The sequence below is a fragment of the Palaemon carinicauda genome, chromosome 1 (assembly GCF_036898095.1).
Source record: "Palaemon carinicauda isolate YSFRI2023 chromosome 1, ASM3689809v2, whole genome shotgun sequence".
NCBI lineage: Eukaryota > Metazoa > Arthropoda > Malacostraca > Decapoda > Palaemonidae > Palaemon > Palaemon carinicauda.
Window position 1 is genome coordinate 252582000 of NC_090725.1, and position 27648 is coordinate 252609647.

The 27648-nt window shown below is 36.0% G+C and overlaps 1 protein-coding gene and 1 long non-coding RNA gene across 2 annotated transcripts in view; one reads left to right on the plus strand and one right to left on the minus strand.

The window, feature by feature from the left end:
• LOC137638811 (uncharacterized) overlaps window positions 1–27648 on the plus strand; it is a 239634-nt gene that overhangs the window by 155790 nt on the left and 56196 nt on the right. The window lies entirely within an intron of this gene.
• Window positions 6903–27641, minus strand: LOC137644507 (uncharacterized). Its single transcript, XR_011045160.1, has 2 exons — window positions 27532–27641; window positions 6903–7252 (listed from the first exon to the last, which is right to left on the minus strand). It is a non-coding gene; the product is annotated as an uncharacterized lncRNA (long non-coding RNA).

Sequence of the window (27648 nt, forward strand, 5' to 3'; positions counted from 1 at the left end):
TTGGACACCTGAAAATCTGAATCTGTCTCTAATAAGACTTTGGATTGTTCCCAACTATTAGTAAATTCATTTGTACCCTTATTATATCCTATAATGTATAGTAGAATTCTTTTCACTATAATAATCTTCGAGGAACTTAATTGAGAATATACATGGTTGTAGCTTGGCCAGGGCCCCAGCCACTCGTTGAGATACTACCGCTAGAGTTATTAGTTCCTTTGACCGTCCATACAGTATTACATTGAATTCCTTTCTCTGGTTACGGCTCACTTTTCTTTTACCCACACACACACCGAACAGTCTGGCTTGTTATTTCCACATTATCCTCTGTCCTCATACATCTGCCAACACTGAGATTAACGTACAGTTCTTTGTTCAAAGGGTTAACTGCTGCATCTTAGTTGTTCAGTGGCTACTTTCCTCTTGGTAGGGGTAGAAGAGAGACCTTAGCTATGGTGAACAGCTCTTCTAGGAGAAGGACACTCCAAAATCAAACCTTTGTTCTCTAGTCTTGTGTAGTGTCATAGCCTGTGAACCATGGTCTTCCACTATCTTGGGGTAGAGTTCTCTTGCTTGAGGGTACACCTAGTCACACTATTCTAAATTGTTTCCCTTCCTCTCATTATTGTGAAGTTTTTAAAGTTTATGAAAAATTTGTTTTAATATTGATATTGTTCTTAGCTCTTTTAGTTTATTTTCTTTCCTCACTGAGCTATTTTCCCAGTTGGGGACCTAATGATAATAATAATAATAATAATAGTAATAATGATATTAGTTATTATGATAATACAAAACACAAATGTCCAGTATATATAGAGTTTAATGTTACACTTTTTTTTTGGAATTAGTTTTTATACTTGCAACATTTTTAGGCATTTTCCACTAACGTTTTAACAGCTTCTGCAACCCCATCTTTCCTCCTCTTCTCTGTTCCGTTGGATTGGAAACTTTCTTCCAGGTAAAGGATAACACCCCTTGGCTTTTCAAAGTAATTCTACCAGTTAGTATTTCCTTGCATCTTATTTCTCTTATTGGTTCTCCAGTTAGAACATCTGATTATGCCGTAATTTCGTTAGTAAGTGAAGACTGAGCAGCCTGTCTCTGCACTGGATAATTCAGCGCAGACAATTCAGCGCTGCCAATTCAGCGTATGACAATTCAGCTTAGAATCAATTCAGCGAATGACAATTCAACACTAGGACAAATCAGCACAAGGACAATTAGGCGCCAAAAGGCACACACGGTTCAGTGAATGACAATTCAGCATAAGAACAATTCAGCACAGTAACAAGTCAGCATAAGGAAGCAACTACAAGGAAATTCAGCAAAAAGTTTTAACACTTTATTGATAATATATAAAAAGGGATACAAAAGATTTATTAAATTTACATATTAAAAATAATACATACAGTATATGTAAAAAGAAATGTATTAATTTATTTCTGCAATTCAATGAGGTAGCTTATATTTTGTAAGTATTCCGACTAATCAAATCGACTTCCATACTCATTAACAGGCGTTTTTATTGCCTTAGCTGTCCTTTGGTATTTTGGGTTTTTTCTACCATCGTCGTGTCCAGCTCTTATTCTCAGTATCCTTTTCTCTATGCCATCTTGCTCTAGTTTAAGAAACTCGACAAACTTATAAAAGGTTGGATGGTTATGACCTAATGTTAACTGAAGACTTCGGTGCCACCCTTCTAATGAATTATTGGTCTTAGGTAGGTCGCCCTGCACTCTATCAAAAACAGTCCATAACTCGGGCCCAAAAACCGCATCTCTTCTACGACGACGGGATGGACGACCAGTCCATGTGTCCTCGAAATAATTTGTTAACTCTTCCAATTCCGGAGGCATAACATCTTGCAATGATTCAAACACATTACAAACATCGTCAGCAGTCACAAAAGCTAAGGCCACCAACATCTAGTATTCTTTGAGGAGTTCAACATTTTTTCTAGTCGAAAAGATAAACATTCTATTGGTATCGTCGACCCCAGAATCGTACAATAAAAAAGGTTCTCCACTGTGTGTTACACGCAAAAGTTCAGGTAATACAATATCACTGACATCATTAGGTGCTGGAATTGGCTCACCATCTCTTTTTCGTCGGCGCTGAACAGTCCGTTGTAATGAAGTATACTTAGGGAGTAAAACCGTAGCTTCATCTGGCAAAGAGACTTGAGTTTCTTGAATGATTCTTCTTGGGACATCATTAGATGCACTGGCTCGTTCACGTAGGTCAGAAACCATCTTCTTCATTGCTGATACTGCTGGCTGAGGCACATGAGTATGGGCCTTTACATCTTCCCACAAGTTTCCGTTGACATGGATTCGACCTTTGCATCTGTCTTGTGTACAACGCCAAGACTCTTTTTCCATTCCGAAGTTTTCTATCCAAACGATAGCAAAATCCATTTAATAGAATATTCTCGCGTCCTTTCTCCGATAAAATCCGCTCCATATGGCTGGCTTTTCAGTTTTAACTAAGCAAATGTTTATAAACAACTGTATTCCAGAAAAGGGAATATATACCGTCCTATGCTTGTACTATAACTTTCTTTATTTATTCAGTGGTTGTTATTCTTAACAACCATGAATTAAAACAGTAATAATAATAATAATAATAATAATAATAATCTTTATATGCTAATAATAAGATATAGGTGAATGTGTGTGCATTTTTGCACTGAATTGTCCTTGTGCTAATTTATCGTTGTGCTAAATTGTCATGCGCTGAATTTATTCTAAGCTGAATTGTCATTCGCTGAATTGGCAGCGCTGAACTGTCGGCGCTGAACTGTCCTGCGCGGAATCGTCGGCACACGCATACTTAGGTAAGATTTATATGAAATCTCAATCAGACTGGAATAGAATTTTGGGTGATCTTTTAAGCCTGAATGGGTCACAAATGTATAACAGTATTGAACCTATTGTTCTTTTGAATGAGAATTTTGTCAGCATAACTGATAGGTGTTACCCTTCTCGTGTGCTGAAGTAGTGAAAGACAAACCCTGGTTCTATGACGATTATAGACATGCTTATTTGAAGAAGCAGGAGCCCTACAATCTTTGGAAGGGTAGCAGATCAGACTTTTCTTGGAATAACTATAATCAGCTTAGAGCTTTTGCTGGGAGAGTTTATGCTTCAAGAATACACTTTAACCATAAAAGCAACCCTTGCTGGTACAACCCATGAACATAAGTGGTGGGCTACCCTTGAATCTACACGGAACAGTTCTTTCATTACTTAAACCAGATGGCTCTGTCACTCACTGTCCAAAGGAAAATGCAACCCTTTTTTGCTGAAATGCTTAATGATAAGCAAAATAATGAGAAACTTGATCTTCCTCATTCCTGTTTTCCTGAAGCTAAACTAATTAGTTTAGCTCTTTGGTCTCATGAAATTATTTTTTTTTTATAAAGAGTGTAGATTTTTTTGCTACCGAGTTATCTGTTATTTTCTGCAAGTTAACAAGAAGAGGTTGTTTTATAACTTGTTACTTTATTATGTAGCTGAAGTCCAGCTGATTACCACTCAATTTCTACAACTCCCTTATTAACCAGGATTAATAGAGTACTCTATCAATCTTGTGTATTATTTAACGTTTTTAACGTCTTTTGGCAAAATATCTTAATAGGTTTGCTGAAGGGGTAATTAACTGTTCCCTAGTTTGTAATTTGGCTTTCATAAAGGTCATGGAGCATGTGATGGCCATCTTACAACCTCCAGTGTTGTAGAGAAATCCATTTATTTTGGTCAGGAAGTTCATATGATTGGCCTTGATTTTAGTACTGCGTTATTTTCAAACTCAGACGGGGGGGGGGGGGTCTCTTCTTAAAATCATTATTGAACTTTTAAGTGATGGATTGTAAAGAGTTGTTGTTGATAGGCACCTTAGTGAGTATAGAAATGTGATATCTAGTGTTCCTCAGGATAGTGTTCTTGGACCATAACTTTTCATGATATATGCACATATGTGGTTTGGCCTAGAAAACAAGCTCGTTGCATGTGCAGATGATGCTACTCTCTTTCCATCCATTCCATTTTCAAAATGTAGAGCTGGGATTGTTGAATCCCTTGAAAGAGATGTAGCTAAAATTAGTACATGGTGCAAATTATGGGGTATGAAGTTGAATCCTAACAAAACTCAAAGTATGATTAAAAGTAGGTCGAGAACAGGGGCTCTTCAGCATCTGAGTATTTGCATTAAGAATATTTTTGTTTAACTGAATGACTTAAAGTTTTAGGTGGGATTCTTGGTAGCAAATTTAATTTTGAGAAAAACATTCTGTCCATCTCTTTTTCAATTCTAGACATAAGTTTTACTGGGAAAGTCTTTAAAGATTTTTGGTGATCAGTCTATTCTGAAGTATTTCAATTCTTTCATTTTGCCTTGTTTTGAGTGTTGTTCTTTTGTCTTGTCTTAAGCTGCTGAATTTCATCTTGATTTGCTGGACAAGAACTTAAGCTCTATTACATTTCATATACCTGATCTAGATGTTAATCTCTGACACTGTCATCCAATTAGTTCGTTTTGCATGTTGCATAAGATTTTTCATAATTCTGACCATCCTTTACATTCAAATCTTCCTGGACAGTGCCATCCTGTTCGTAATACTAGGTATGCAGTTCATTCTAATAATTATTCCTTCATTATAAGGCCAGTACTACACATTATTCTAGAAGTTTTATTCCAGTTGAGACCAAGTTGTGAAGTTATCTTTCTCATCAGGTAGGTAAATCGGTTGAATTTCAAAATTGCAGAGAATAATTTTATGTTGAATAGGTGAACATCAGTCTCTTTTTATTGCTTATATATGAAAGTTGTGTTTCAATGTTGTTACTGTTCTTGATATATTTTATTTTTGTTGTTCAATACTTCTCTTGTAGTTTATTTCCTTTCCTCTCTGGGCTTTATTTTTCTATTGGAGCCCTTGGGCTTATAGCATCCTGCTTTTCCAACTAGAGTGGTAACTTAGCTAATAATAATAATAATAATAATAATAATAATAATAATAATAATAATAATAATAATAATAATAATAATAATAATATTAATGATGATGATAATGATAATAGATGATAATACATCCCTTCTATAGTCCTACGATCTCCCTATATTTTTTCTCATAAGCCCAAATTGTTCTTCCTTCTCTAAAGACAGGCCCCGACTAATTCCGTAAGCAGTTCGCAAATGTAGTTGCTCATATATCTTTTGACTACAGCTCTACGACTTTTTTCTATATAAGGTTTTCAAGACATTAAATTATCATAGGCTCTTTCAACCAAATTTACTGTAATTTGTTTTACTTATACGTTCTGCGAATTAATTAATTATTATTATTATTATTATTATTATCATTATTATTATTATTATTATTATTACTTGTTAAGCTACAACCCTAGTTGGCAAAGTCCAGGGGCTCCAACAGAGAAAATAGCCCAGTGAGGAAAGGAAAAAAAGTAAAATATTCTAAGAAAAGTGACAACATTGAAACAAATTTCTCCTATATAAACTTGAACAAAACAAGAGGAAGAGAAATAAGATAGTGTGCTCGAGTGTACCCTCAAGCACGAGAACTCTAACCCAGGACAGTGGAAGACCTTGGTATAGATAGAGGCTGTGGCACTACCCAAGACTAGAGAACAATGGTTTGATTTTGGAGTGTCCTTCTCCAAGAAGAGCTGCTTACCATAGCTAAACAGTTAATTCTACCCTTACCAAGAGGAAAGTAGCCACAGAACAATTACAATTCAGTAACCCCCTGAGTGAAGAAGAATTGTATGGTGATCTGCGTTATCAGATATATGAGGACAGAGGAGAATATGTAAAGAATAGGCCAGACTATTCCGTTGTGTGTGTAGGCACAGGAAAAATGAGCCGTAGCCAGAGAGAAGGAGCCAATCTAGTACTGTCTGGGCAGTCAAAAGAACCCATAACTCTCTAGCGGTAGTATCTCAACGGGTGGCTGGTACCCTGGCTAACCTACTACCTAAATATGATTGGCTTTTTATGTCTCCGAGGATTTTGTCCTCAGCTGTTTCTTTTCTGCATCCTTATCAGTCTGCAACTCATTGCTCTATTATATACGTATCTGCTAATGATTCAAATTTCTATATTTAATTTTCCTTTTTTTCTCAGCTTTCTTCTATATCATATTGTCTATATCGAGTGGGAAATTTTGTTACTTAGTACCTATCAATACCTCCAGGTTGGCATTCTTAAAGGATATTTGAAATAACCTCTCGTCCACTATCTGCTCCCACTTTATAGCCTTCTACCATACCCGCTTCATCTTTTCCCTCTGGCTGTCTAACAATTGGCTTTAAATCTGTATTTTGATGTAATTTATCTTTTCATTTCATAAATTATTATATTACGAGAGCATTGTTGGAATAAATGAAATATGTTGATTGATAAATTGTTCTTAAAGGTATGCAAGGGTAAAATTAGTTATTTCCCAAAAATCAGAACACGTCTTAATTAGGTAAGAACTCTTCCATAAAAGTACTTAAAACTTAGTTCCTCTGCAGCTTACGAAAGTCATTTACTGTGCGTCCAATTTTCATGATTCTTGTAACATTATCATTAAAGGCAGCGGCAACCAGGAAGTCTACTGTTTTATCCAAGAAAAGTATTTGAAGGTCATCAGTAACAATAGAATTATTTGACATTTGGAACTCATATTGATGTTCTTAACCGAGTTGATTAGGTTATTTTCTCTTTTGTCGTAAACTAATCTTAAGACATACTAACCTAAAATGAATGATGCAAATCTGCCTTTCGTGTTTCCAGATTTGTGCTGGAGAAATCAGGAAAGAAATATTGTTCATGAAAGCTTTGTAAAAAAAAAAAAAAAAAAATTAAGGATATTTTGTTTGCGAAATAAATATCAGATCTTTTAATGTTTATTATTTATCAAACGTCGTACACTTACAGGCTATTTTTTTTTCATTAAACGATATAAATTCCCCTTGAGAAGGAACAGCAAAATACCACTAACAGTACTTGGTAGCTTCTTCTTCCACAGATTAGTTTCTTAAATAAAGTCTTTCCACCAAAATGAAAAATATCTCTTTATTCTACCAATGACGTAAGCAGGACCTCTGGTAGAATCATTCTTATAGGACTCCAACGAGTCTGGTTGTAGATGATCTTCAGACACGGCCGATCCACCTGGGCTGGGCAAAGCTTCTATTGAGCCCAAGAGACTCCCAAAGCATACTAACAATAACAAGAAGTGCATAACCTGCAACAAATATAAACAATGTAATTTTTTAGTCATACACAGTTTCTATTCAATATTTTTTTTCATATAGATGAAGCCTAATTACAAACGCTTCTGTATTTTTGAAAAACAATATATAAAATACACACCCACCCATGCATATAAACACACAAACACAAACACACACGCATATATATATATATATATATATATATATATATATATATATATATATATATATATATTAGTAATTTACTCGGAATTTTTAATTACTTTCGATTGCTTTTCAGTGTCAGATTAACTATACCTTAGAAATAACTTACGCCAAATGAAGGATTATACTGTATATGATTAGCGCAATTGCTCAATTCAGATGACAGAATTGTTAACTCAATGTTTATATCTGTATTAATCCCTTCAGTCCTGTTCGAATCCTGATCAGTTCCCATAGACTTCTCATATATAACTCCACTTTGGATGTAAGTTACTTTTAAGGCATAGGGGTATATTATATTAAAAATACGAGCGCACACACACACACACACACACATATATATTATATATATATATATATATATATATATATATATATATATATATACATACAGTATATGTATATATATTTATATATATTTATATTATATATATATGTATATATATATATGTATATTTATATATACTGTACATACATACATACATACTGTATGTAGGCGTGTATACACTGACTCTGAAGATATGATGAACTCCAGGTGCTACAACTGTCATGTTCTCCTCGGCAAGTTCATTTGGAAAGAGATGATGGTCCCACGCCCAGTTTTTATCATTATCTGTGACGTTACAAACTCGACCATAATCCACAAATTGGGCAAAAGAGGCACCATGCAATTTTCCAGAGGAGGGTATAAGATCGTCTGGATAAAATAATTAAAAAATAGTCGAATGATTGGTTGGTGTGAGGTATCAGGGAAAGGAGAGGTGTTGTAAGTTCAAGGTCATGTTACAAGAAAAGAGTTCATCAATGGAGGCTGGAGTAGCTGATATTTTTATGATAGTATTTTTCCGTAGAATACGTAGCAAACTGCAGAGACTAGTCAAAAATAAAAGATTAAAATTTGCTAGATAGAAAATAAATGGAATGGTAGCAAAATTAAGTTAATGGGGGCAAAAGAAATCCAAGATGGTGGATCACATAGCCATTAATAAAGAGAGAAGAAGGGCTCTAAAGGTGCATCCACTCTGTCGAACAGTGTCTGTCGGACAAACACTGTTACCATATCTAAATGGAAAGAGAATGACTCGAAATGAGGGAAGTTGTTATGGTAACAAACAGTGGTACCAGATGAAGCTGACTACCAGGATTTCTAATCCTTTTACCAGACAAAGACCGGAAGAAATGTCCGAAGCAGATGTCCGCTGGCATCTCTCTTATCTATGTCTGTACTCGAGAATCAAGTAGTAGTTATCAGCTTCAAGGTCGGAGCATCATAACCATAGTACACCATAAGATAAAAGCACAATTCAATAAAGTAAATTATGCAGCATGATTATTCCTGATCTTTTAAGAACAATGGAATGGTACATGGAAGGGCTAGTTGCAAAGATGGAGTGAAAAGAGAAACTCAAATTGTTATGAATCAGACTTTTAAATCTAATTTATATACTGATGGGCCCAAACGCTATATACATTTTATTGGAGAACTTAAAACCTTTTATAACCAAGCAAGACATGTATGAGAGGAAGTATTTTTCCAGAAGCACGTCTACAGTAGAGGCATTTCAGAGTCACATATGTCTGACTTAAAATAACCTATCAGTGAACTGAGGATGTTATTATCATTAACGTGCAATGTGTTGCCTATATAATTCCAAGAAATAACTAATGGTCATGCTTCGGATTATGTGTTGTTAACTAAATACAAATTGTTTCAGTGATAAAGATAAAATGTTCAAAATTTGTTCCCCCTGTACAGAGAGAGAGAGAGAGAGAGAGAGAGAGCGCGCGCATTACGTAATTTTCTCACGCTCAAACACTTCTTCGAGCAAATGAGACTTCGGTGTCCATAATTGAAACAGATTCAGTTAGGCTATGGTCTTATATCGAAACGCCATAATTTGGTTGTGCAAATGTCTTCTGTACCAACCTCCGACTTTTTTTGTATCTCCTATTTGCATAGCTCATCCTTGTAATGACCCATCATAGATTCCATATTCTTTTCGACTTGTAAACCAGTTACAGACATTCCCCTTCTCGAAAGTTCTGATGTTATATTTTATTTATTGCTGCTTCACGTTTATTTCTGTCTTTGTAAACATTTGCTTTGATGTTTTATAAGCTTTGGCTCTACCAGTACTGTTTGATTCGCAACTGAGCCTCTCTTCTATCTCAAAGTCAGCTTTCCTCTGTAACTGGATTACAACCAATCATGTTTACAGGGAAGGAGAATGTCTGAAGTTCGGACTATACGAACACAGGCCCAGTTCGACACACCACTTGGTGCTTGTTTGACGTCATTAACACTTTTCACAATGTTATCTGGTAACAATTGTGGTCGACGGACACTGTTCGACCGTGTGGACGCACCTTAAGAGATGTGAGAAGCTACAGAGGTGCAGATATTGGTAGTGATCACCAGCATCTCATTGCCACACAGAAATTGAAGCAAAGCTCCCAACAGAAATGTAGATAGAATTCCTAGGTTTGGATACAACTAAGCTTTTAGAAGATGAACACTGATAAACCTTTCCAATTGAATGTAGGAATCGATTCGCAGTCTTAGAGACTTTGAGAAAAGAAGAGCAGACAATTAACGAAGAATTGTATGATATTAAGAATATATATCAGTCAGTTGGTAGTGAATTTTTTGGTCATGTAGTTATAAGGAGAAAGCCTTGGATGTCTAATGATACTTGGGTTACTATAAAACAGAGGCAAAGAAAGAAATTGATTGTTGAATGTTTTCGAGGAAGTAATGAAAACTACAAGGTAGAGCATGCTAAGTATTCCAGTATTGATAGTGAAATCAAAAGAAAAGCCAGGAATGACTGGAGAGAATATTTAGACAGTAAACCAGATGAGGCTGACTAAGCTATGAATTCAGGGAGTGGCTCTGGTGTAAGAATTGCTCATAGAATTATTATTGAAATCTCTACTTGGGCTAAGAAGAAGCAGCATATACCCATCAAAACGAGAGATGGATGTGTTATACAAACCGAGGATGAAGAAAGGCAATATTGGATGGAACACTTTAGTGAGGTCATGAATAGGAGATATGAAGGGAATAATTTGATAGATATACCTAAAGCTGAGAAAGATCTTCATGCGCCCATGAATGAATTCAGTGTGTTTGAAGTCAAAGAGATGGAAATCCCCAGGATACGATGGAGTAACTGCTGTGATGATATTGCTGAAAATGAAGTGACTCCCAGAATATTTACAAGAATATCTTGTAGAATGTGGGGCATGGAGAGACAAAACCTGATGAATCGGAGCTTGGAACATTGGAGAAAATGGCAAATGAAGGAGATCTGACTGATTGCAATAATTACAGAGGCTTCACACTTCCATCAGTTGTCATGGAAATATATAGTTTGCTTATTCTAAAGAGGCTAGAGAGAAAGATTGATGAAAAGCTGAGAGATGAACAAGTGGGATTTAGAAAAGGTAGAAGTCATACTGACCAAATTTTCATTTTACATGTTGTACAGCAATGTGTAGAATATAGGAATCCCCTTTTGATGGCATATGTGGACTATGAAAAAGCCTTTGATAGTGTGCACCGGCCAATTTTGTGGAAAGTCCTACGTAATTAGTGAGTTCCTCTTAAATATGTAAATTTGATTGTCTGTTCATAAGCATAGTGTTTGCAAAGTTAATGTTCGTGGAGTCCTATCAAATGAATTTCCAGTGAATAGTGGAGTACTGCAAGGGAATGTGTTGTCACCTATGTTGTTTATCCCCCTTGTGGATTTTGTAATGCATAGTACAGTCGGAGATGGTATAGAAGGATTGGATTGGATTTTTAATAGGAAGTTAGCTGACCTAGAGTATGCTGATGATGCTGTCCTTATTATCAGAACACCACACGATTTGCAATGTTTGCTTACCTGAATGCATGAAGCATCACAAGAGTTTGGGCTAAAGATAAATAGAAGTAAGACAGAAATGATGAGAATAGAATGTGGAATGAAAGATGAAATATCATTGGAAGGAGAGAGGATTAATGAGGTAGAATCATTTAAATATTTAGGTACTTTGATCTATAATACAGGGTCTTTAGAATTGAAGTTTAAGGAAAGATTGAAAAAAGAAAATTAGACAATGGCTAGGCTGAATAAAATTTGGTAAACAAATCCCCTGAAATTATACAAAAAATCAAGCTATATATCAGTTTAGTGAGATCAGTGTTACTGTATGGACATGAGTCGTGGTATGACAATGAAACATCCTCCAGCAGATTTTGTAGATTTGAGAACAAAACCCTCAGAAGAATATTGGGAGTTAAATGGCAGGACAGGATTAGAAATTAAACTATAAGAGAGATTACTCGAGTGCCACATTTGGATGCGATCATGGTGAGAGGCAGATGGATATGGTTTGGGCATGCTCTTACCACTTCCCAAGAGAGATTAGTTCACCAGACTTTCAACTGGGCTCCACAAGGCACTAGGAGAGTTGGAAGACCCAAACCTACATGGCTGAGGACTATTATGTGTGAAGTAGGAGATGACGAATGGAGAATTACTGATTTAGAAACTCAAGATAGAGATGACTGGCGAAATCTAACAGAGGCCCTTTGCGTCAATAGGCGTAGGAGGAGATGATGATAATGATGAAAGTATGCTAGATAGAAAACAAGTTGAATGGTAGCAAGATTAAGTTTATGAGGGTAAATTAAATCCAAGATTGTGAATCAGAGGATGATGGAATTAATGGTGGAAGCAGTAAACATGATATAAAGCTGAGAAGAAAGACGAATCACTGAAAGGGAAGGAAGATGTCACTATCAATGTATACAGTTTTGAAGAGAAGATAGTTGTCTGGGGAAGCAAAATTTGGTGAGAAGAGAGTTGTCTGGGGAAGCAAAATTTGGTGAGAAGAGAGTTGTCTGGGGAAGCAATATTTGGTAATTGTAAATGGGTGGTTTAACAACTCCTTTATAAGAGTTTAGTGCCTTGAATTCAAATGCAGTTTATTAATTTATTTATTTACAATCAAAGAAGTCTAAAAACTTTAGAACTACAGAGATACCAAGGAAATTTGTTAGAAAACTTTACACACATACTAAGAAGTAAATGAATTATTTTGATGAACAGAGACAAAGGTTGGTGAGAAAGATGTAATATTCAGAGGTATTTTGTAAAAAGGCAATAGGCAGATTAAGAACAGGATTCATCAAGTTGGCGCCGAAGTGATGCATGAGACTTTAGATTTCAGTTGTTGTCATCGAATACATATTCGCTTTGAATTATTTGGAATAGTTGAAGGTGCAAACAACCTTTGTGGGTGAAGTGGCCGAGTGTTGTAAGCTGTAGCACTCAACTTACGTTTGCTAGGTGCTTGGATAACCTCCCTGTAACCCACCAGCTTACCCAGCTGTGATTGGCTTTCAGCAAAGGTAATCCCTCACTGCTGAGTCTTGCTGGGAAACAGGAATGTAACAAACTTGTAAATTGGTATTGATACTGTATATATATATATATATATATATATATATATATATATATATATATATATATATATATATATATATTTTCTTAAGAAGCGTGTCTAGCGTAGAGTAAATAATTTATTTATGTGTATTTAAGAGGTGAATAGCCAGCTCATAAGATCCTCTCTTGAGTTTTGTATCTAAATTGCATAAGACTTTCGTCATTCATTTCATTGTATGTTTCTTTCAAGTCAGTATATGTAAATTTACGTTATTTTTAAGAATTAACTTTTTATTTCAAGTATTTTACTACGAAGTCTTACGTAACTCGATTAAGTATGCAGGAAGAATTATACGAGGTGTGAACGAGGGCTTATGTGATTTTTTTATGGTATTATATCATGTTTGTGAGAGATTACGCAATTTTTATATTTGCCACGTGTTTTGGAAGGTTTTCGAAAACCCCAGCGTTAGTTTCGTCTTTTTTTTTTTTTTTTTTTTTTTTTTTTTTTTTTTTTTTGAGGAGGGAAGGTGGGCAGAACTAGTTGAGAGAGAGTCATCTTGCTGGTGCATCGGTAGGCAGCTGATAGAGATTGTTGGCAACCTTACGCCGTTAGGCACAACCCCCGAGCTTTTAGACTTCTGGCCTACAAGAATCTAGAATAATCAAGTCCATATATATGCTCGGCCAGGGATACATAGCAACAGAAGAGATCCAGCCTTTCCATTTGTAAGAGCCAACTAGCATCTTCTCTCTTAAGTGCCTCAAGTGTGTCCTCTCTAAATTGTTTATATACAACATGTATCATGTGTAGTGTTAAAACGTTACGGTTACCTCAAAAATAATTTTAAATTTATTGTGTTTTTGTACAGGCTGGTAATCTATTAATCTTTGTAACTGGCCCAGTGAGTTGAATGTAAAAACGTGAAGTGTACTTGTTTTGGCTCAACTGTTCGATAACTTCGTGTAAGCCAAAAACTCGTAAGTTTATCAGTTACTTTATGTAATTTCCATAAGATTTTAATCATTAGACTGTTAAAGGCTAACTATTTTCATTAATTATCAAGATTAAATATTTGTGTAAAATTTAATTTTTCAGTGAAACAAGTGATTATATAATTTTCAGAGTGTAATATTTTCTTGTCTCAGTCTAAGGTTTTATTCAGATTTAATATTTCAAATCGAGGGATTATATAATTTTCAGAGTGTAACATTTTCTTGTCTTAATCTAAGTTTTGTTCAGATTTATTATTTTGAGTGATTAATTTTTGGTGTAAATTCTTTCAGTGTTGTAATTTTCATAGAATATATTTATTTTTTGTAAAGTGTGTGTTATTTCGATCACCAGTGTTTCTTTCAGAACTCTCTCGTATCCCTGTTAAAGAATCGAAGTAAGAGGTTGTTTAGAATAGTTCTTAATCATAATTACCCAGTTTTTTTTTTAGTAAGAGAACTTTGGATATTCACCCTGGGAGTTATATAATTTCCCCAGAGCTCGGGTATTAATTGTTTCTAGTGCAACAGATTTATATAAAAACAAATAATAAAAACAAATAGGTGAGTTTGGAACTCGCAAGGTTGTGTAACTTGCCAGCCATAATATTTAATATATATTTTTGGTGCCCAGTCCCTTGGGATCGAGCGAGTCTGTTTTAAATATTGCTGATCACATTGCCATCTTTTCATTGAAGGTTTGAACAATTTTGTGTTAATAGGAATCTGTGTATTGTTATATATTTTGGAGAGGTATAAATTTGTTTTGTAGAGTACAAGATGGCACAGTTTAATATCCAAGAGTTTTTGAAAAACCCCAAATTATTAGGAATTGTCAGAAGCTAATGTAACTAAAGCTCAGTGGCTCTCTATTTTAATGGCATGTGGTGGCCATGCAACGAGTGGAATGATTAAAGCCCAAATTGAGTGTCTAGCCTTAGAAGTGTTGATAAACTCTGAGAAATTGTCGAAAGAAGATATAGTAGCAGCTCGTGAACTGTTGGAGGAAGCTGAAGAAGAATTTGTAGCAATGCAAGGACCAGTTGACCCCAAACTGAAGGCATGAAAGTAGAAAGGGATGTAGAGGCTGAGATTTGACAAATTGCAGCGGAAGAAAATTTTATTAAATTGAAGATGATGGCAAAACAAGAAGAAAGAGAGAAGACGGGATGAAATGGAAGGAAGACGAGAAGAAGAAGAGATTGAAGAAGCATGGCGTGCGAGGGAAATGGAAGCAAAAGCCAGAGAAGTTGCAAGACATGAGAAGAAAATGGAAGAAAAAGAGAAGGAAGAGACAGGAGGAATTGCACGACACGCAAGGGAATTGGAGCTTTTGAATGTCCGTGCAAAGTCGGCAACACAGACAGATATGACCCCTGCTTTGCACGATCCCGTGTTTAATGTGACGAACGCACAGAGGTTAATTCTAAAGTTCACAGAAGAGGCTCCCGATGGGTTCTTCGATCGTTTTGAGACGGTCGCATCGACGGTGGAATGGCCAGAAGGTAAATGGTCTGTGATGTTGCAGAATGTATTGATTGGGAAAGGCTGCAGTGCTTATCTTTCCCTATCTTAGGACCAGAGGAAGGAGGATCAAGAAGTGAAGAGGAGCGTGCTGCAAGTGTATCAGATGACGGCTGAATATTATAATGAAAGATTCCGAAGTTTGAGGAAAGACGAGAAAATTACTTTCCTGGATTACGTTTATAAGGTACGACGATGTTTTAAGAGATGGACAGAGGCTGCTAACATGAGGGAGATGGCTGATTTAGAAGAATTGATAGTACTAGAACAATATCTATAAGGAATGCCTAAACATATTTGAATGTACTTGAAAGAGAGAGAGAGGGGAAGAAACTTGATAAAGCCGCTTCGCTGAGTGAAGATTATAATATTAGTCGTAAAACCTCCTTGGGTGTGATATTTCAACCGTCGTTCCGACCAAGTGTCAAATATTCGTGTAACCATGGAAACCAGTTCAGTAATAACTATGTGAACAAGTTCAATAGTTACAACGGAAGTAGCACTGGTGCTGTTCCAAAGCAGAATGCGATAGTACCACAGCAACAATCGTCAAATTTTCCTCCTTCAAGTATCGTGAAAGACGTGCAGAAGGTTGATATTCTATGTTTTAAGTGTGGCAAGAGAGGCCATATTAGTAAGGAATGTGGGTCAAACCAACCAAAAGCAGTCACCCAAGTGGTTAAGGATAATTCGACTTCACAGAATGCAAACGCGAAGAAACAACCTGGAAAGGACGAAGAGGAAAATAAACCTGCTAATGTTTACACGATGAACAGGACAAACCCAAACAGTGTGGATGCCTTTAAACCTTATATATATGAAGGTATATTAGCAGCAATAGACGGGAGTGAGCAAAACCCGGTCAAGATATTGCGAGACACAGGTTGCAACCATAGTGTGGTGACAAGAAGAGTACACCCGTTGGTGGAACAGTCTCTTACAGGAGACTCGGTCATTTTGAAGGGAATAGGAGGTGAGGAGGTTACCCCTAGTTGCCATTTGAAACTGTCATGTGAGTTGGTGACAGGTAATTTTGATGTTGCGGTAAAGGATTCATTGGCTGTCAATGGAGTAGAAGTCTTGCTGGGTAATGAGGCTGGTGGAGCGCTGTTTTTCCCTTGTCCCATTGTAACGGAGAAACCATTGAAGTATAGTCCTACGACTGAACTCAAGAAGGACTACCTGTATCTATTTCCTAGTTGTGTGAAGACTAGGAGTATGACAAAAAAAAGTGACTGCTGAAGAAGAAAAAGAAACTGAAGGATCGATGAATTTGGAGGATTGGTTTTCCGAAGAAGAGGATTCCCTTGATGGTACGCAAAAGGAGAACTCCCGAGTAAGCCCAAGAGAAGAGGAACGAAAGACGAGTGCACAAGAAGACACAGAAGAAATGGACCTGGAAGAAATAGAAAACTCAGAGATAGAAAAGTGAGTAGGAAAAGGCTGATAGGATTGCAACGGAAGGATGCGACGTTAACAGAGTTATTATACCGTGTGGTTTGCTTATGAAGAAGCATCCCCCCCCCCCCGATATCCCTGGGAATGTCGAATGGGTGATATTCTTGCACCGTTGAGAAGACAGTTGATCGCCGTAGCGCACAAGACTGGACATATGGGGATAAGGAAGATGAAGGAGAAGATTATATGAAACACTTTTTCTGGCCTGGCATGCATAAGGACGTGAGCCAGTTTTGCCGTGCATGTCACGTTTATCATATGGCTGGGAAGCCAAACGAGTACATTAAAAAAGCTCCCTTACACCCGATTGAAGTGCGAGAAGAACCCTTCAGCAAGGTAATGATCAACATAGGTGGATCGTTACCAAGGATGAAAAAGGGTCACAATGATGTGCCCAGTGACGAGATACCCAGAAGCCATACCCGTCAGGAACATTAGTGCCAAAATAATTGCTGAGAAGTTATTAGACGTTTTCATCAAGTTTGGTATTCTGGAAACCGTTTAAAGTGACCGAGGAACATATTTCACGTTGAAACTGTTTCCGGACGTAATGAAACTGTTGGATGTGAAACAACAACAATCAACTGCCTATCATCCGGAGACCCAAGGTGCATTAGAGAGGTTTCATCAAACTCTGAAGAGTATGTTAACGAAGTTCCATAATGAAACTGGGAATGAATGGGACATCGAACTACCATTGATGTTATTTGAGGTACGTAATGCTTATCAAGAAAGCATTGGATGTAGCCCGAATGAAATGGTGTTTGGACTAGAAGTGCGTGGACCGATTAAAAGGTTAGCAGAAAAATGCAAGGATCGAGAGGAAATGGATAGAGAAGATGTCAAGAATTTGAGGAAAAGGATCGGCGAGATATGGACATTTTCCCAAGAAAACCTTAAGACGAATCAAGATAAAATGAAGAAAAGGTTCAATATGAAAAGTAAGGGCAGACAGTTTTTGGTAGGACAACAGGTATTGATTTTCTTGCCGATAAGGAGATTCCCACTCATCAACAAGTTCCAAGGACCATTCAAGATTTTGGAGAAGATCAGTGACCTTACCTACGTTATCGAAACCCTAGGAAGAGGGAAAAATCAAAAGAAAGTACACGTCAACCTACTGAAACACTACTTAAACTAAAACGAGACCAAAGCTTCCAAGGTGTGTATTGCGCAAACCATACCATCCACGGAAGACGATGACGGATATGAGGTAGGGGCTGTAAGCAAAGTAAATAATTCGCCTATTATTTGGAACTTGGAAGAGAAATTAACTCATTTGAACCAGGAGCAACAAGAGGAATTAAGCCAATTAATTAGAAGTTTCCCTGAAATTGTCTCGCTTGTCCCAAAATGAACCAACCTGACGAAGCGTGAGATACACCTCAAAACAACGGATATACCATTCAAACAATGCACTTATCGACTGTCACCGTATCATCGAGAAGTCATGAGAAAAGAATTGGACTATTTGTTACAAAATGGATTAGCCGAACAAAGTTCTAGCTCTTACAGTTCTCCATGCTTGCTCGTGAAAAAACCAGACAGATCTTTCAGGATCTGTATGGACTACCGATAGTTGTATTCGATCAGTGTGGCCAATAATTATCCATTACCGCTCATCGACCAACTACTTAACAATATCGGACAAGCAAGGTTCGTCTCGAAGATCGACTTGTTAAAAGGCTATTATCAAATTCCTTTGGATGACAACGCAAAATTGTTATCAGCTTTTATAACCCTGTTTGGGTTATATCAATACGCTGTCATGCCATTTGGTCTAATGAACGCCCCCGCTACTTTTCAACAAGTGAGGGATAACCTTTTAGTATCGATAGAAGGAGTAGGCGTATATCTCGACGATATTATGGTATATTTATCAACTTGGGAAGAACATTGTATCCTGAACAAGGTATTTTAAAAGCTGCGAGGAGCATACCTGACGATTAACCTGGAGAAGAGTGAATTTGGAAAGGCAACAGTTCGGTACTTTGGATTTGAAGTTGGAAGAGGACTAATCGCTACTGACATCGAAGGAATAAGGAAAGCCTCACCCCCCCCCCAACGAGGAAGCAATTACAACATGTTTTTTTTATGGACGGCAGGATTCTACCGACGTTACCCTAACTTTTTGGATGTAGTCGCTCCCTTGACGAATTTGACTAGCTCCAAGAAAATATTTGTATGGACCAGCGAGTGCCAGGAATCCTTTGACGGATAAAGGCCGTATTAACTTTGAAACTGATGCTGCGAACATTTGATTTCAACAAGAAATTCCTTATCCAAGTGGATGTGTCGGATAATGGGATTGGAGATGTCTTATTGCAAGAAGATGAGGAAGGAATTCTTCACTCTGTTTGTTTTAATTTGTCAAAGCTGAAGAATCATCGGCAAGCCTACTCGACAATTGAAAAGGAACTGCTGGCGCTAATCACAGCGATACGAAAATTTGAGGTCTATGTATATCGACTACAGAATGAAGAGATTACAGTGTATTCGGATCACAATCCTTTAAATTTTGTTAATATGAATAATAATAATCAAAGGGTAACTAGGTGGTCATTATGTTTGCAACCATATTGTATTAATTTAAAGCATATATTAGGTAAAGATAACGTGGTTGCAGATTATTTATCTCGGGGGGAGCTATCTTACGAAGCTGGTCTAGCGTAGAGTAAATAATTCATTTATGTATTCATATGTGTATTTAAAAAGGGAATAGCCAGCTCATAAGGCGAGTTCCTCTCTTGTAGTTTCAAGTTTTGTATGTAAAATTCGTAAGACTTTCATTGTTCATTTCATTGTATTTTTATTTCAAGTCAGTATATGGAAATTTACATTATTTTTAAGAATTAACTTTTTATTTCACATATTTTGCTACGAAGTCTTACGTAATCTTGATTAAGTATGCAGTAAGAACCATACCTGGTATGAACAAGGGCTCATGTAATATTTTTATGGTATTGCATCATGTTTGTGAGAGATTACGTAATTCTTATATTTGCCGAATATTTTGGAAGGTTTTCGAAAACCCCAGTGTTAGTTTCATCTTTTTTTTAATATTTTAGGAAGGTAGGTGGGCGGAGCTGGCTGAAAGAGAGTCGTCTCGTTAGTGCATTGGTAGGCGCCTGATAGAGATTGTTGGCAATCTTACGGCGTTAGGCACAACCCCCAAGCTTCTAGAATAATTAGATCCATATATATGCGCCCCAAGGGATGCATAGCAGCAGAAAAGATCCAGCCTTTCCCTTTGTAAAAGCCAACTAACATCCTATCTCTCAAGTGCCTCGATTGTGTCCTCTCTAAAGTGTTTAAGTTTATATACATATATCGTATGTAGTGTATTAAAAAGTTACTGAAACCTTAAAAGTGATTTCAAATTTATTGTGTTTTTGTACATGATGGTATTATATTAATCTTTGTAACTGGCCCAGTGAGTTTTATGTTAAAACATGAAGTGTATTTATTTTGGCTTAACTGTTCGATTACTTTGTGTGAGCTAAAAACTCGTAACTTTATCAGTTACTTTATGTAATTTCTATAAGTTTGATAATTATTGTTAAAGGCTAATTTTTTTTCATTAATTATCAAGATTGAATATTTACGTAAAATTTAATTTCCAGTGAAACAAGTGATTATATAATTTTCAGAGTGTAACATTTGTTTGTCTTAATCTGAGTTTTGTTTAGATTCATTATTTTGAGTGATTAATTTTTGGTGTAAATTCTTTCAAAGTGTTGTAATTTTCATTAAATATATTTATTTTTGTTGAGTGCATTATTTTGATCACCAGTGTTCCTTTCAGAATTCTCTCGTATCCTTGTTAAAGAATCGAAGTAAGAGGTTATTTTGAATATTTCTTAATAATAATCACCCAGCTTGATTTTAGTAAGAGACCTTTGGATATTCTGTTTTTATATATTGCCGTCTGGGAGTTATATAATTTCCTCAGACCTTGGATATTAATTTTTTCATGTGTAACAGATTTATGTAAAAACAAATAAGTGAGTTTGGAACTCAGGGGGTTGTGTAACTTGCGAGCCGTAATATATACCATAATATAATGTATTTTGGTGCCCAGACCAGGGACCTGTAAGATATATATGTATGTATATATATATATATATATATATATATATATATATATATATATATATATATACACATATATATATATATACACATACATACATACATATATACATACATATGTTCTTCCCTACTGTTATTTCCACATTAAGGGGTTCGTTGTCTGATGCACCCTCTCCAATGCCTTCTGTTAAAGGCATCTTCCACCAAACCTCTGCTCTCCATATAATCTTTCACCTTATCTTGCCATCTACTTCTCTGTCTCCCTCTTGATCTCCCCCCCCCCCCAACAGGTTCCTCCCAAGCTCTATTCACTCCCTCCCGACCATCCATCCGCAACACGTACCCACACCATCCCAGTCGTGATACTCTTATCATGTCTGTAATTTTTGTAATCTTTACCACCCTTGCCATTATTATTTCATAATTTTCCAATATTTCAAGTAGTGATATTCCCCTAGTCCACCTCAGCACTCTCATCTTTGTTCTCTTAAGCTTTGATTCCTCTTTTCTGATCCATACATTAACACTAGTCTTATTGCTGTTCTATGGATCTTGGATTTTACCTTAATTGGTATTTTCTTATCACATACCTCTCCTGCTACCTTCCTCCACTTTCCCCATGTTGCTTATATTACTACTCTCAATGTCAACCTCACATCCTCTCCCCAGATATATACTGCTACTCTACTTTCGTGTATAGCCATCCTGTCCCTACCTTCCTTACTACTCACCTTAGCTTCAGTCTTATCCACATTTACCGTCAAGTCACCCCTTTCCAAAATGCCTTGCCAATCTACTACCCTTCTGTAATTATAACTAATTTTAGCAGTAATCACCAAATTGTCTGCATATAACAACTGCCACAACTGTTCATTTTTTATCCCTTCACTTAACTCGTCCAACAACAACTGTTATTACGTCCACCAACGATGTTGAAAGGTTATTTTTTCGCCCCCTTTTGTGTGTTTGTATATTTGTTTGTTAACAGCTTCCCTGCCACAATTGTATTCGTAGAGTAATGAAACGTGCTGGGATTAACTGTTATGTAAGAAGCTGTAAATGATTAAATTTTGAAGGTCAAGGTCACGGTCAAGCAAACTGTCCAATTCACGTAATCAGCCAAGTTTGGACATTGTTGTCATAGAGACATCAAACTTGGTTCATATTTAAGTGTAGGAAAATCCACGCCAATTAATACTTGTTTAGGTCAAAGGTCAAGCAAAAGGTCGAGAAATAAGCTGCCGTGGCAGAGGTCTACGCTCTACTGAGTGCCCTTCTAGTTACTTTTGTTCTCGTTGTTTTGTATATCATCTCTACCATGGTATTAACTTTTCTGGGACTTTCTTCTTCCCCAAGTAACAAAAAATTACTTGTCTTGGTATTTTGTCATAAGCCTTCTCTAAATTTACAAAAGCACAGGAGGGCTTCTGGTTTCCCTTAAGTTTCTTTTCCTGTTACTGCATTACCTTAAGTATAGCATCCACAATCCCTCTCCCTCTCATGAATTACTACTGCAGTTTCCTAATCTTTACAATATCTCTCAACCTCTCATCTTGTATCCTCACGAAAACTTATAAACCATGCTCTGTTGGTTTAATTCCCCTGTAGTCACCCATTCCATGATGTCATCTTTCTGCTTAAATATAGATAACAGCAGGTTCTCCTCCCAGTCTTTCGGCAGTATTTCCTCTTCCCATATTGCTCTCAATAAATCCAGCATTCATTGTTCCCCCGCTGTGGCCAGTATATTGGCCCTTTCAATTTGAAACTCTTATGGGCCTGGTGTTTTACCATCCTTCATTTTACTCGATGCTTGCTTCACTTCTATATTACGTATCTCCATCACTGGCTCCTCCTCCCCTTTGTGCTTCCCCCAGCTCCTCCTCTATTTCAGTATTTAATAGCTGCTCATAAATTCTCTCCATCTCCTCTTAAAGTCATCATTCCTATGCTATATATTTCCATCTCTATCCCTGATGGCTACCAGTTGCCCCACATCCTGTCATTGCCTTTCCCTTAAGATTGACATCTTATTGATATAATTTTCTCCTTTTATTCCTAGCTTTTCATGTAACTGCTCTTCCAATAGCTAAACCTACTTTCCTCCTAGAATCTTTTTCCCATTCTCTGAATCGTTCCTCTGCTCCCTGAGTCTGTCTTACTCTCCAGCCCTTAAATGCCTTGGATTTTCTTTTAACTGATTCTTCCCACTAATTCCCACCGTTTCCCCTACACATATTTCTTTCATACCCAACCAGATATTTTCCATCCTGTTACCCTGTCCAATCTCCAAGTTCAACCTTTCTAGTCTTCTTTCTCTCACAATTCTCCTAAATTGCTCACACTTTTCTCATTTAAGGTCCCAAACCTTAATTCTAGATCTCCTCTTTCTCCTCTTGGGTTTTCTACCTATCATTTTAATATATATATATATATATATATATATATATATATATATATATATATATATATATATATATATATATATATATATATATATATATTATATATATATACATATATATATATATATATAAATATATATATATATATAATATATATATATATATATATATATATATATATATATATATATATATATATATATACATACATACATACATACATATACATATGTATATGTATATGTATGTATATATACATACATACATACATATACATATGCATATATATATATATATATATATATGTATATATATGTGTGTGTGTGTGTGTGAGTATGTGTGTGCGTGTGTGTATGTGTATGTATGTATATAAACCTTTCCAGTAACAATCTACTATTTGCAGCTCTCCACTCGTTAATGCCTTTTCTGCTCTTGGTGTCATTGTCATTCTTACCCCTTCTCTTCCAACTCCATCCGTTCTTACTGAGTAGGTAAATATATATTTCCTTGGTCCAAGATTTCTTTACAAATCCCAATATTTATATAATTATTATTATTATTATTATTATTATTATTATTATTATTAATTGCTAAGCAACAACCTTAGTTGGAATATCAGAATGCTAGAAGCCCAGGGGCTCCAACAGGGAAAATTGCCCAGGGAAGAAGGGAATCAAGGAAAATAAAATATTTTAAGAACTGTAACATTATGATAAATATCTCCTATATAAACTATAAAAACTGAGTGTACCCACAAGCAAGAGAACACTAAGTTGGTACAGAGGCTATAGCACTATCCAAGACTAGAGAATAATGGTTTGATTTTGGAGTGTCTTCTTAGAAAAGCTGCTTACCATAGCTAAAGAGTCTCTTTACTCTTACCAAGAGGAAAGTAGTCACTGAACAATTATAGTGCAGTAGTTAACCCCTTGGGTGAAGAAGAATTGTTTGGCAATCTCAGTTTTGTCAGGTGTATGAGGACAGATGATAATATGTAAATAAGCCAGACTATTCGGTGTGTATGTAGGCAAAGGGAAAATGAACCGTAACCAGAGATAAGGATCCAATGTAGTACTGTCTGGCCAGTCAAAGGACCCCATAACTTTCGAGCTGTAGTATCTCAATGGGTGACTTGTGCCCTGGCCAACCTACTACCTATTATAGTTTGCTATGCACCAACAAGTGAATCCCTTGAAGAAAAGAAAGATGAATAATATGAAGAACTGCCGAGTGTAATAGATGAGATCCCGGATAGAGATATGAAAATTGTAATTGGTGACTTCAATATTAAAGTTGGAAGGAATAATCAAGGTATAGATAATGTGATGAGTGTTGAGGATCTCGGCGAAGTTGCAGATGAAAATGGAGCACATTTTATAAGTTTTTGTTTAACAAACAATCTCGTTATTGGAGGTACTCTTATCCAAGACAAGGATATCCACAGATATTCATGGACTTCACCATGTGGCAATTACAAAAATCAAATACATCACATAGCAATTAATAAAGAGAGAAAGAGGACTCTGAGAAATGTAAGGAGCTATATTGGTGCAAATATTGGAAATGATCACCAGATCCTCGTTGCCACACGGAAATTAAAACTGAAAGCACCTAACAGAAATGTAGGTAGAATACCTGGGCTTGATAATCTTAAGGTTCTAGAAGATGAGCGCAGAGAAACATTTGCATTTGAATGTAGGAATCGATTTGCAGTCGTAGAGACCTTGAGAGACGAAAAGCAGACAATTAATGAAGAATGGCGTGAAATTAAGAACATATATCAGTCAGTTTGTAGTGACCTTTTTGGGCATGCAGTTACTATGAGAAAACCATGGATATCAAATGATATGTGGGATACTATAAAAAGGGGACAAAGACAGAAATTGATTGTTGAAAGTTTCTAAGGAAGAAAAGAAAATTACAAGGCAGAGCATATTAAATATTCCAGTATTGATAGTGAAGTCAAAAGAAAAGCCAGGAATGACTGGTGAGAATATTTAGACAGGAAAGCAGATGAGGCTAAGAAATCTATGAATTTGGGAGTGGCTATGGTGTAAGAATCGCTCATAGAATTATTAATGAAATCTCTACTGGAAAAAAAAAAGAAGCATATAAGCCTACCCATCAAAAAGAGAGGTGGATCTCTTACAGCAACAGAAGATAAAGAACGGCAGCATTGGATGGAACACTTTAGTGAGATCATGAATAGGAGGTATGAAGGGAATAATTTGATTGCTATACCTGTAATGGAGGAAGACCTTGATGTTTCCATGAATAAATTCAGTTTGTTTGAAGTTGGAGCTGTCATCAAAAAACTCGAGAGATGAAGCCCTTGGGTATAAATTCTAAGATGATTTTGGCTGAAAATGAAGTGACTCCAAGAATACTTGCAAGAATATTTTGTAGAATGTGGCATGAAGAGGCAAAACTGGATGAATGGGATCTAGGAGTGCTGGTTAAAAAAAAAAAAAAAAAAAAAAAAAAAACAAGATCTGACTGATTGCAATAATTCTCGAGGCAATATACTTACGTCAGTTGTCATGAAAATATATAGTATTCTCATTCTAAAGAAACTAGAAAGAAAGATTGATGAAAAACAGTGATGAACAAACAGGATGTCGAAAAGGTAGAATTTGGACTGACCAAGTTTTCATTTTAAGACATGTGGTACATTAATGTAGAATATAGAAATCCACTTTTGAAAGCATTTGTGGACTATGAAAAAGACACTTTTTAGCGTGCACCTGCCAATTTTGCTGAGATTTCTGCGTTATTATGGAGTCCCTCTTGAATATGTAAAATTAATTCTGTTCATGAGCATAGTAATTGCGAAGTTAATGTTAATGGAGTCCTATCAAATGAGTTCCCAGTGAACAGTGGAGTACTCAAAGGGAATGTGTTGTAACCTATGTTGTTTATCCTTCTCATGGATTTTGTAGTGCATAGAACAGTTAGGGATGGCTGAGGATTGGACTGGGTACGTAACAGGAAATTAGCGGACCTAGAGCATGCTGATGACACTGTCCTTATTAGCAAAGCGCCACAGTACTTGCATAGCTTTCTTACCAGAATTCAAGAAATATCACATGAGGATGGGCTCAAGATAAATAGAAGAAAGATAGAGGTGAGAACGCAATATGCAATGAAAGATGAAATATCATTGGAAGGAGAAAAGATTAATGGGATGGAATCAATTAGATGTTTAAGAACTATGATCTCTAATACAAGGTCTTTAGAATTGGATTTTAATGAAATATTGAAAAAAAGCTAATCAGACAATGGCCTGTTTAGGTAAAATTTGGAAATCAAATCCCCTAAAATTACATATATAAATCAGACTATATATCAGTTTAGTGAGATCGGTGTTACACGATGGACATGAGTCATGATATGATAATGAATCTATATCCAACCGATTTTGTAGATTTGAGAACAAAGCATTTAGAGTGATATTGGGAGTTAAATGGCAGGACATGATTAGAAATGAAACTATAAGAGATTACTAAAGTGCCATAGGCTATGTGGATGAGATCATGTTGAAGGGTAGATGGAGATGTTTTGGTCATGATCTTCGCACCCCCCCCCCACCCCCCGCCCTGGCCAAAGAGATTAGTTCACCAAACGTTCAGTTGGGCTTCACAAGGCACTAGAAAAGTTGGAAGACCAAGGGCTACATGGCCGAGGACTATGAAACGGAAATTTGGAGATGATGAATGGAGAATTATTGATTCAAAATCTCTCTCTCTCTCTCTCTCTCTCTCTCTCTCTCTCTCTCTCTCTCTCTCTCTCTCTCTCTATATATATATATATATATATATATATATATATATATATATATATATATATATATAGACTACAGGCAAAATCTAATTGACGACCTTTGCGTCAATAGGCATAGGAGATGATTATGATGACGATATATATACAATATATTTATGTATATATATAGTATATACATATATGTGTATATATATATATATATATATATATATATATATATATATATATATATATATATATATATATATATATATATACACACCCCCACACATATATAAATTTACATATATATATATATATATATATATATATATATATATATATATATATATATATATATATATACATATATAATGTGTGAATATACTTCAGTGTAAGCTCATAGAAATATAGTCTTACCCGCATCTTGATATAGAAAACCTGAAGCGTCTCGTTGTCAGGTGATCTTGTGAAAGTAGATATCCTATGATTGAAGGGGAAGCTTGATACACTGGCGAATGCAGAACAGGCTGTGTG